The sequence below is a fragment of the Rosa chinensis genome, chromosome 4 (genome assembly GCF_002994745.2).
Source record: "Rosa chinensis cultivar Old Blush chromosome 4, RchiOBHm-V2, whole genome shotgun sequence".
Classification (NCBI taxonomy): domain Eukaryota; kingdom Viridiplantae; phylum Streptophyta; class Magnoliopsida; order Rosales; family Rosaceae; genus Rosa; species Rosa chinensis.
Window position 1 is genome coordinate 31,312,315 of NC_037091.1, and position 12,324 is coordinate 31,324,638.

General features: G+C 39.7%; 1 non-coding gene across 1 annotated transcript; it reads right to left on the reverse strand.

Moving 5' to 3' along the window:
- Window positions 1–5,237: 5,237 nt before the first annotated feature.
- LOC112201185 lies at window positions 5,238–5,341 on the reverse strand. The gene has a single exon (XR_002936646.1). It is a non-coding gene; the product is annotated as a small nucleolar RNA R71 (small nucleolar RNA).
- Window positions 5,342–12,324: the final 6,983 nt, after the last annotated feature.

Consider the following 12,324-nt stretch of genomic DNA (forward strand, 5'->3'; position numbering starts at 1 on the left):
TAAAATTTCCTATTGTGTTTCGCGATTTTGATTGTTTTTGAAAACCTAATCGCAGTTCTGTCGATTGCTCCCGGAGATGAGGACGCGATTAAGTGATTAAGCTTCATCCCAGGTTAAGGTCCGTAGTCTTGACCCAAACGACTCTCATCGCTCTCACTTACCATCATTCTCACCCTCTCACCCTCATCGAGCCTCTCACCTTGCTCTTACTCCCACTCTCACTCGATGCACTCTCATAGTAGCATTCAAGTTCATACACTCAGTGACCACTATCCATGGACCGAGTCTCTCTCCATCGTGCGCGCCTTCAGTCTCTCCACCATGGGTTCTCTCTCCTTCTCTCTCTCTCTTAGTCGCGATTCCATCTCGAGACTCTCCCCCCTTGAGGATCCACGGGTTCAGTCTTCAGTTTCCATCTCTCTCTTTCTCTCTCTTTGTAATTTCTTCTCTTTCAGATTCAGTTAAGTTCTTCGTTTCTTCATTAGGTTTTGATTGGGTTTACTGATATGATTGGGTTTATTGCAAAAATCTCAACTCTTCTCCGTGTTCTTCTCTTGGACTATTGGATTTCGCGACACGGGTTGGGTGCATTGACATTGTGTGTTTGGTCGAGGAAAAAGATTTGCGACTCAGATTGTGATTTTTAATCATAAAATTTAGGTATGACCATATGATATTGTGGAGCCATATGGATTTTGGTCAATTTGTTTGGGTTTTTACATCAAAAGTGAACAGGTGTGAAGCTAAGGATATATAGCTGGGTATTTGGTAATCTAAGATGGTGTCTGTTTGATTTGTAATATTTGGTTCGATTGAGTGTGTTGAATTAGTTTCTGGGTTCACTTGGTTGGAATTGGATCTGTAGGAATTAGAATTGAGTGTATTGAACTGGTTTCTGAGTGTATATATAGGTGCTCATTATTGTTGCAAAGTGTGCTGGACTGAACGTGTTCTCTGATTTAAATTGGATTGAATGTGTTTTCTGTAAGCAGCAAATCCAGGCTCCAGCTAATTTAAATGTTTCTTTCAAAGGGCATACACCAAATGCTTTCACAAGTTTGATTGTAAGTAGTTGCTGCTGCTTTTGTGCAGAAGAGTTTGTTATGTGTTTCTTTGTAAAAAGTAAAAAATTGATATACTGCTGGAGATTACTCAATTGTGTAATATTCTTTATCCACCTCACTATCTATACAAAAGAGTTGGTGACTTACAATCTTCCTGTTGAGAATTAAAGCAACTTATTTGTTCTGATTGTCTTTACGTCCTCGTTTCAGGTTATGTACCATCTATGTATAGCGGTTGCTAAGGCGGATTGTAAATGAATCATTTCACTGGGGGTCTCTTGGATGTGACTTATGTGCAGGTCCTCCATCTATGTTTCAAAAATTCAGCTACAAGGAGATAAAGAAGGCGACAGAAAATTTCAGTACTACCATTGGACAAGGGGGATTTGGAATTGTGTACAAAGCTCACTTTAGTAATGGTTTAGTGGCAGCAGTGAAGCAGATGAATAAAGTTTCCGAGCACGGGGAGCATGAGTTTTGCAGAGAGATAGTGCTTCTTGCCAGGTTGCATCATCGGCATCTTGTTTCTCTTAGGGGTTTCTGCATTGAGAAACATAAGAGGTACACAATTATATATCTGATCAAAAAATGAAATTGTGCATGTTTGTGGAATCATGTATGTGCCCCGCTGTTTTATTGTGTCTGGTATGAATGTGAAACAAGAATCATTGACAAAGTTCCAGTGATGATCATGTGCTCAGAGAACATCCTCAGTTGAATCGATATGTATGTTCTTGGACCAAGCATGATTGTTTGATAGGTATGTTTTTGTTTGATTAAAAAAAGAAGATGATTATTTGTTGAAATTTTAATTTTATAAACCTCCAGTATGAATTTTATGTTAAGAGTGGTTTGCATAATATGAGTTGATCAATGAATTTGATAAGATTTTTGAGCTTGATAATCATGGATTTGATCTAGATATGTACCTAATTGTTGTTAGGTTTCTTATGCGTCTAAAACATACAATGGCAATTTTTTAGTAGTGTGATCTGTGGTCAAGATGATTTGTGAGTTTTCCTTTTATGTTATGCTTTAGGTGAGATAGCTTATTATATCTTTGACATGAATCTAAGGAAGCAAAACATGAACTTGGGTATTTGGTTTTGATTGTAATGGTTTGCTAGAGAGTTTATTATATCTTTGATTTAATACAGAAAAGCAGCTTCCAAGAGCCGTACTTGAAATCAAGAGCCTGGATGTGTTCTGATCATCATTGTGAGCACCCTTACTGATTACACGCTTTATCGACTTCATGGTCATGTACATAATTAGTTCTCCGAGGGTTATGGTTGGAAAGGCTAATACTATACTATCTTTATGTTTGTGAGTTATTAGATTCTTGGATTATGTTTACATTTAGTTTGCTTGGGGACAAGCAAAGTTCAAGTGCGGGGGTGTGATTACACGCATTTTTATGCTCGTAATTACATTCTAAACACTAGAATTAAGCTAATTTCCAAAGTAATTATTATGTAATTAATATATTTTTATTTATATTGTAGTAAATAAGTGGAGTTGTGGATTTCGGAAGAAGTTATGCGAAATTGGAACTAATTGGAGTTATCGACAAAAAGGCAAAAAGTCAACAATGGTCAACCGATCAACGCAAGCAAATATGTGAAAATCATTAGTTTGAGCTTGGGGAAAGCAAAAGAAGGAAAGAAGAAAATGGAAGGAAAGATGAAAAAGGAGGAGAGAAAAAAAATTGATGATGGAGAATTGTTAATTAAACAAAATAATTATTTTGTTTAATTAACATAACTATCAAGCATGTGTAGCACCATGTGCCAAATGATTGAATTCAACTTGCTTAATTAGCCATCACCATCTGCACGTGCCCTTCTTTTTATTTCCTTCTTCTTTTATTTCTTCTTCTTTCTTATCTCCTTGTCCACTCACAAGTTGCCACGTGGTCCTTATCATCTTTTCCTCTCCCACACGAAGCATCAGCCACCCATACATGTAATCATCCCCTCATCCCCTCACACCCTAGAAGAGGAGCCGCACAGATATATATATATATATATATATATATATATATCATACCAGACCCATTTCTTTCTTCTTGGGACTCAACAGCCGCACTCCACCATTACCCTCCCTTCTTCTTCTTCTTCACCGAGACACATCAACTCCACCTTCATATCTCTCTCTTCCCATTTTCTCTCACTTCCCAATATCATTCTCCACCATTTTTCAAGGAAAATCAAGGGGCTTTTACCACTCACACCATCAATTGCTCATCAACACAAAGAGATTTTACTTTTGGTAAAGAGTAGGGGCTTAATATCAAGTTGGGTTCATATTTGCCTATAGCAATTTGTGAGCTTAATTTGTGCTCCCTCTCTCCTCTATCATTTCTCTTAATTTCTTATATATTTGATGATGTATTTGATAATGGGTTGTGAGTAGTTCAATTTTGGGAGTTAGGGTTGTGAAGCCCTAACTCATCTTGTATAAATATTGATGCTTTTATTTTAATAAATGCAATTTCCGTTGTGTATGCTTTAAATCCGAATTTATTGGTCCTTAGAAGCATGTTTCTAGGCTTTGTCACCCTTTGAAATTATGTTGTGGGCAATTATGATAAATAGATTGATAAATTGACAACTTATTAATCTTGTGGCATCTAGGATTTAAGTGTGGTAACCATTAGCTAGCTTAATTGTAGCTAAGCTTGCTTGGGTCTCTATTATCTTGCTCTCTAGGCCTCTAATTTTGGATATTGCGGCCTTAACCGGCGTAATGTCCAAATTAGAGAGTTGATTGTGGCCTTAACCGGCATAGTCAATACACCGAAAGGATAATTGGTTTAGTAGCCTTAACCGGTACTAGATACGGGACTCGACACATACAGGAAATGCATGCATTTGTGAAATTGACATCGATATTTGCAAGAAAGTTAGTGTGAATCACCCGACACTCCCATGTTCCCATTAATTTGAAATCCGAATTTTAATTTCTTGCTTGATAATTAGTTGTTTGCTTTTATTTTAGTTTGCATTTAATCTAGTTAATTCCCAATTCAAAACTCTCAAACAAAATTCTACCTTCCATTGTGCATAACTCATTTGGGCTACAAGTTAGTGGCTTTGATTAGGTTTAGTGTGAGCTAAGCCGAGCATTGCCGAGGCTTGGTGCCTTGTGAATATTATTTTACTTTATTTTACCTTTCATTGTATGTTTTTGAGTTACTCTATCGCCAATTACCTCGGTTAGGTCCAACACCTAATCCCCGAGGTACGATAATCAAGGTTTCAAATACTTCCCTTACTTGACAACGATTCGTACGCTTGCGAGAGTTTTATGAGTCAAGTCAATGGCGCCGTTGCCGGGGATTAGGGTCTTCGGATCTTAATCCCTTGGTAGTTGACATTTTGGGTCACGTTTAGCATACTTTTATTTTTATTTTTATTTTTATCTTTATCTCTTGTTTCTTTGTTTAGTTGTTATTTATTTTATTTTATTTTTTTCATTTCTTCGGTTAGTTTAGTCAAATTTAGTACTAGTTGTTTTTCATTCTCTTATTACCCCTCTAATTACTTGTTAATTTTGCGTGGGTTGAATTGGTGCTTATCTTGCTTATATTTTGTTATTGAGATACTCGATTTCTTATTGATCCTTCGTAGGTATATGAGCGACACTCTACTACCTATCAATTTGAGAAGTGGTTGTGTTTTACAAAGACTACCTAGAGGAAGAGCAACAAGGAGAGTTAGGAGACCAAGACATCGCTCACAAGCACCTTCTAGGTCTCCTATTCGAGTAGTAGATATGGGTGACGAGCGTCAAGGACCACAAGATGAGGAGGAGATTCCATTGAGCCATTATTCATGTCCTAGCATTGTAAATGCTCCATCTTGCATTGTGCTTCCTCTGACAAATGCCAACTTTGAGATCAAGCCTAACATGTTGTCTATTCTCCCTACTTTCCATGGCATGGCTAGTGAGAGGCCCTATGATCATATAATTGAGTTTGATGCCATATGTTCCACTATGCACTTGGGAGGATTAACTTTGGAGGGTTTGAAGCTTCGATTATTCCCATTTTCTTTGAAAGATCAAGCACGCACATGGTTTCATAAGCTCAAGCCAAGATCCATTCTCTCTTGGGCCGATATGCAAAGAGTGTTCTTGAATGCATATTATCCCCATCATCGGACTACTTATATGCGGGATAGCTTAACCAAGTTCTTTCAAGAGGATAATGAGACTTTTTATGATGCATGGGAGCGCTTCAAGGATATTGAGTTAGGTTGCCCTCATCATGGACTCACCAAGTGGCTTCTTTGCGAATCTTTCTACAATGGGTTGATTATTGATGATAGAAGGAGATTGGATAATGCATCGGGTGGAAATTTTCTAAAGAAAGGTCCTAATGCCGCTTGGGATACTTGTGAGGAAGTGGCTACTCAATCCGGTCAATGGGATAATCATCAAAGGAGAAGAGGAGGTAGAGATGACCACACTACATCTAGAGGCCGAGATTCACAAGCATATGGTACTAGAGGCCGAATTGATATGGAGCCTTGTGGTAGAGGTGTGTATGATGTTTCTCATATTGATAAAGATGATGGAGTTATGAATTCCAAACTTGAGAGGCTTGAAGCAAAGATTGACAAGAAATTTGAGATGCTTCTTCAAGCGCAAAAGGGTAGTGGTTCGTCTTCTTCACATGTCAAGAGTGTTGCTTCTTCACATCTTTGCTTGATTTGTGAGTCTCCTCATCATTCTACTCATGATTGTCACTTGGCTTCACAATTTCCGGAATTTGTTGAGGAGCAAGTTAGAGCTATTAATTCTTATCAAAGACCACCAAGAAATGATCCTTATTCTACTACATATAATCTGGGTTGGCGTAACCACCCAAATTTCTCATGGAGAGATAGTGGAGGGTCCTCTAATGCACACCAAGGTGGTTCTCACTCATATGGAGGGAGTCAAGGCCCCAATTCTTCATCTTTTAGTCCCCACGGCCATGGAAACACACAATTTGGTGGACAAAATCATTATGGGCAGCAAGCATCTAGTTACAATTCTCAAGGCCAAGGGCCATCTTTTGGTGCTACACATGCTTATGGAGGAGCCCCACATGATACTCAAGGGTTTGGTCAAAGCTCCCATTCATTTGGAGGTGCCAATCCTACACAAAATGCTCCTCTCGGATTTCAAAATAGGCAACCACCACAACCGGAACCAAATAAGTCTCATATGGATGATATATTGGCCGCCCTAGCCCAAAGTCATACTTCTCTTACACAAAGCCAAGCGAAGACCGATCAAACTCTTAATATTCTTGCTCAAGGTCAAAGTTCGCTTGCACAATGTGTGGGAAAATTAGAGGTCCAAATGGGACAATTAGCTAAAGAGCTTGGAGCACGTCCACATGGTGCATTACCTACACAACCGGATCAAAATCCGAGACATGAGCAAGCTAAGGCTATTTCTACACTTCGAAGTGGGAGGGTTTATGACAATAAGGTACGCATGCCTAAATCTTCTAACTCCCCTTTGAATGTGCATGATGATCATGTGTTAGTAGAAAATTGCATTGATAGTGATGATGATAATTTGTTGCATTCATATGGAGCTAAGGGGAAGAAAATGTACCTCTTGGTCATGTTGCTAAAGATAATGTGCATATGCATCGTACTTTTATTTCAAAGGAGGATGGGAACTGGGGGAAGAAAATGTGCCCCCGGGAATTGGAGTGGGTGATGTGACTTTGTATACAAAAGGAAGAACTAAGGGGGTGGATAAGGAAGCCGGGGAGGAAGAAAATGTACTTCCCGGAGATGCACAAGGAAGGAAGACCTCTTTATCTCATTCTACATCTTCAAAGTCTCAAGCTTCTAATTCTTCATCCGCACCACCTAAGCATGTGCATTTTGGCCCCACTACTCCTTTATCATCACCTAGGGATCTTCATCAAGGGGGAGGAATAAGGCGGAAGCTACTTCATCTACTTTTATTGATACACATGGTTTATCCTCTGGTTTGAGTTCTAATGGTTCACCGCCTATTTCGTCATCTAGTGAGCATCAGGAACAACATCAAGGGGGAAGTAATAAGGAGGAAGACTATTCTCATGTACCTTTGGATTCTAGGGATAGGAGTGGACCGATCCATTCTACACTAGGCGAGGCCTTAAGGGCTAAGAACCCTAGTGGGATGGTTACCACCCTTAGGGGTTCAAGGGGGAGTCTCACTTTTTCTCCACCTCTTGATTTGAACTCATCGGAGCCTAGACTTCCCTATCCACAAGTTAAGAGGGCTCAAGATCAAAAGAAGCGCAAGGAGACACAAAAGCAAGAGTTCATTGAGCTATTCAAGTCCGTTAACATCAATATCCCATTACTTGATGCCATCAAGCAAGTACCGGCCTATGCAAAATGCTTGAAGGACATGTGCACTAATAAGAGAAAGTTTGTGGAGAATGAAGATATATACTTAAGTGAGCAAGTGTCGGCCGTTCTTCAAAGGAGGTTGCCTCCTAAGCGTAGTGACCCCGGATCTTTTACTATTCCATGTACCATTGGGTCACGAAACTTTGATCGTGCATTATTGGACTTGGGGGCTAGTATCAACCTGATGCCATATGATTTGTACAAGACTTTGTCATTAGAGCCAATTAAGCCTTTGAAAATTAAGCTTAAGATGGCGGATAGGAGAATTAAGTACCCTCGTGGAGTGGTGGAGGATGTTCTTGTCAAGGTAGATGAGCTTTATGTGCCGACTGATTTTGTAGTACTTGATATGGACTCTCCTTCTTGTGATGATGATGATGATGAGTTACCCATTATTTTCGGTAGAGCTTTTATGGCGACCGCCGGGGTGAAGATTGATGTTCAAAAGGGTCTACTCACCATGACAGTCTTTGACACTACCATTGGATTTCGTATTTTTGATGCTATGAGGAGTCCGTTATACCATCTTGATGAGTGCTTTCAGATTGATGTTATGGATGATATTGTTAGGAAGAACTTCATTGAGCATTCATCGACTGATATCATGGAGACTTGCATTGCTCAAGGTGGTACTAAATTTGAGGGTAAGGAGCACATTGAGGCTATTGCACATTTGGAGGCTTTGAGACCATATGTTCCTAGATGTGTTACACCAGTTTTACCTTTACCTCCCTCTAGTACACCACCTATTCCTTCATATGAGACACCACCAGATTTGGAGCTGAAGACTTTACCTTCGACATTGAGATATGCATTTCTAGGAGAGATGAGTACATTACCTGTGATTATCTCGTCGAAGTTGAGTAAAGTTGAGGAAGATAATCTTCTGAGGGTGTTACGTGAGCATAAGAGAGCTATTGGTTGGACCATTGCCGATATCAAAGGCATTAGTCCATCCAAGTGTTAGCATCACATTTACTTGGAGGAGGGGTGTAAGCCCACACGAGAGGCTCAGAGGAGGTTAAATCCTCCCATGATGGAGGTAGTGAAGAAAGAAATTATTAAGCTTCTAGATGTTGGAGTCATTTTCCCAATTTCTGATTCGCCATGGGTTTCACCAATTCAGGTTGTCCCCAAAAAGGGAGGAATTACAGTAGTGCAGAATGAGAAGGGTGAAGATGTGCCACAGCGAGTTCAGAATGGATGGAGGGTTTGTATTGACTATAGAAAGCTTAATGGAGCGACAAGGAATGATCATTTTCCACTACCTTTCATTGATCATATGTTGGAGAGACTAGCAGGTCATAGCCACTATTGCTTCTTAGATGGCTATTCGGGGTATAATCAGATTGCTATTGCTAAGGAAGACCAGGAGAAGACTACTTTCACATGCCCGTTTGGTACTTTTGCGTATAGGAGGATGCCTTTTGGACTTTGTAATGCACCCGCCACTTTTCAGAGGTGTATGATGGCATTGTTCCATGACATGCGCTTTATGGAGATATTTATGGATGATTTCTCGATTCATGGTGATTCCTTTGATGATTGTCTTAGACACTTAACCGTCGTTCTAGAACGGTGTGAGGAGACCAATTTGGTCCTGAATTGGGAGAAGTGCCACTTTATGGTGGATGAGGGTATTGTGTTAGGGCATGTAGTATCATCACGTGGCATTGAGGTGGATAAGGCAAAGATTGAGTTGATTTCTAGTTTACCACCACCGAAGAATGTGAAAGGGGTTAGGAGTTTCCTTGGGCATGCAGGCTTTTATAGACGTTTTATTCAGGATTTCTCTCGGATCACCAAGCCATTGTGTGACTTGCTAGGCAAGGATGTGCCATTTGATTTCACTTCGGAGTGTTTACAGGCTTTTAAGCTACTTAAGGAGAAGTTGACTCATGCACCTATCATGATTGCACCTGATTGGACTAGACCATTTGAGTTGATGTGCGATGCTTCAGATTTTGCTATGGGTGCTGTTTTGGGTCAAAGGATTGAGAAAGCACTCCATGTGATTTATTATGCTTCTCGAACTTTGAATGATGCACAAGTCCACTACACTACTACCGAGAAAGAGCTCCTTGCTATTATCTTTGCATTTGCTATTATCTTAGAGATGCTCGGTCATATATTTGGGATGACCCATACTTGTGGAAAGTGGGTAAGGACCAGGTGATTAGACGATGTATTCCTCAATGGGAGGCCCCTGAGATTATTTCATTGTGTCACTCATCTCTATGTGGAGGACATTTTGGTGGAAAGAGGACATCTTTCAAGATCCTTCAATCCGGTTTCTTTTGGCCTACTTTGTTTCGAGATTGTCATTCTTTTGTGCTTCAGTGTGATAGATGCCAGAGGACCGGAATATATCCTCCAAGGACCAAATGCCTCTCACTAACATTATGGAGGTTGAGATTTTTGATTGTTGGGGCATAGACTTTATGGGACCGTTTCCAAACTCTCATGGGAATGAGTATATCATAGTTGCGGTTGATTATGTTTCGAAGTGGGTTGAAGCCAAGGCCACACGAAAGAATGATTCTAAGGTAGTAACCAAGTTCTTGAAAGAGCACATTTTCTCTCGATTCGGGACTCCTAGGATTATTATTAGTGATGGTGGTACACATTTTATCAACCGGACTTTTGATGCTTTGTTGGGGAAATATGGGGTCAAGCATAAGGTTGCCACACCTTACCACCCTCAAACTTCTGGTCAAGTAGAGGTGTCAAATAGGGAGATTAAGAGGATTTTAGAAAAGACGGTCAACTCTTCTAGAAAGGATTGGGCTATTAAGCTTGATGATGCTTTATGGGCCTATCGGACCGCATATAAGACTCCTATTGGCATGTCTCCCTTTCGCTTATGCTATGGAAAGAATTGTCATCTTCCGGTTGAGCTTGAGTACAAAGCTTGGTGGGCTATCAAATTTTTGAATTTTGACTTGGAAGCTAGTGGTGACAAGCGGAAACTTGACCTTTGTGAGTTAGAGGAAATACGGGAGGAGGCATATGAAAGTGCCAAATTATTTAAGGAGAAGACAAAGGAGCTACATGATCGAAAATTGGTGAAGAAGGCCTTTGAGCCCAAACAAAAGGTTCTCCTATACAACTCTAAACTTCGTCTCTTTCCCGGAAAATTGAAATCAAGATGGAGTGGACCCTATGAAGTAGTGGAAGTGTTCCCTCATGGTGCTATTGAAGTAAGAAATTTGAATGATGGGAGAACTTTCAAGGTTAATGGGCACCGCCTTAAACCATATCATGACTCCACTTTCGATTCTCATCATGAGGTGACTTACCTCGATGATGCTTCTTAAAAAAAAATGATGAAAAACTCTATGGACCGGCAATGAAGTCCTTAAACAAAGCGCTCGCTAGGGAGGCAACCTTAGCATTACTTGTGATGTTCTTTTTTTTGTTCATTTTGCATCAATAAGGCTATTCAGCCATCTTTTTGGGAGGTTGGGAGGTGCTTGGAGTGTGGAGAATAAGGAGATATTTTGAGCTACAATTCTTGTGTGGAGGTCATGGAGGATGATTTTGGGTTCTGAGTTGATGGGATGAAGACCACGTGCTTAATGGAGGACCCTTGTCCTTATTCTTTGATGGCCTATTTGTGACACATTGCTCTTTGGACACTATATATTTCTCAATGGAGTCGATCTTTCATGAGCACCTAGAGCTAGCTTGGAGCATACGTTAAGGAAGTCAAGGCCTTGTGCCTTGAGGTTGGTGTCTCATATTTTCTTCTCCAAAGGTTGTGAGCAATGGAGGTGTCTACAAAGGGGGGTTTTCCGAAACTTTACTCCGCATTTAGATTTTTATTTTCATGTTAATTTTTGTGCTTTCGCTCGGACCTCACTCTCATGCCTAAATCCAACACGGATTTAGCTTTCGAGCTCACTTTACAACATTGAGGACAATGTTGGTTTTAAGTGTGGGGGTGAGGGCTCGGGTGGCCCTATCAAAAAAAAAAAAAAAAGATTAGCTTTATGTAATTATATTTTAGTGGTTAATGCCTTTTCCAACCCCAATGACGAGCCATGGACTTAACTTGTTGTGATTGTGAATAGACTAAGCATGATCTAGGACTTTGAATTTGTTTTGTGATTGAGTGTATATGTGATCTATGCTTGATTATATGTGTGCACATAGCCTATGTTAGGTTCGTTCATCATAGTTAGAGAAGCATATAGATTATTTGAGTAACTTGCATGCCTTATTTGTGAGCTTTTGAGCCTAATATCTATAGTGTATGCATTGTTCATTCACTTTTTCTTCATGTGTGTACAATTTCATGACAATGCGTATCTAGACAATGTGTACAATTTCATGACAATGCGTATCTAGAACTTGCTTGAGACCTCTTGAGGCTACTTTTAGCTTGCGACATGATAGAAAGGATGGAGGCATTAGGACTATATACCACCATGGCCAAAGAAGCATGTGCCCAAAGATATTTATCACTAGATTGCCACTTTGAGCCTATTTATATATTTTGCCTTTTTGTTCATTGCCACCACAAATTCCTACCTAGCCTATACACTTTTATCCTACCCTTCCATGGTAGTTGGTGAAGCAATTCGAGATAATGACTTTATGTTTGAGTGCTTCAAAAGAAAAGAAAAGTCAAAAGTGCGAGGTTAGAAAAGAATAAGTGTGGGGGTGAGTGATTTTGTATAGAAAAGAAAGTTTCGAAAGAGTTTCAAAAAAAAAAAAAAAAAAGAAGAAGAAGAAAGTTTGTGAAATAGAAAGAAAGTTCAAGGAAAAGAAAAGTAGAAAAAGAAAAGAAAAAATTCAAAAAGAAAAAAAGAAGAAGAAGAGTATTACGTAGTATAGTATGGGTTGTA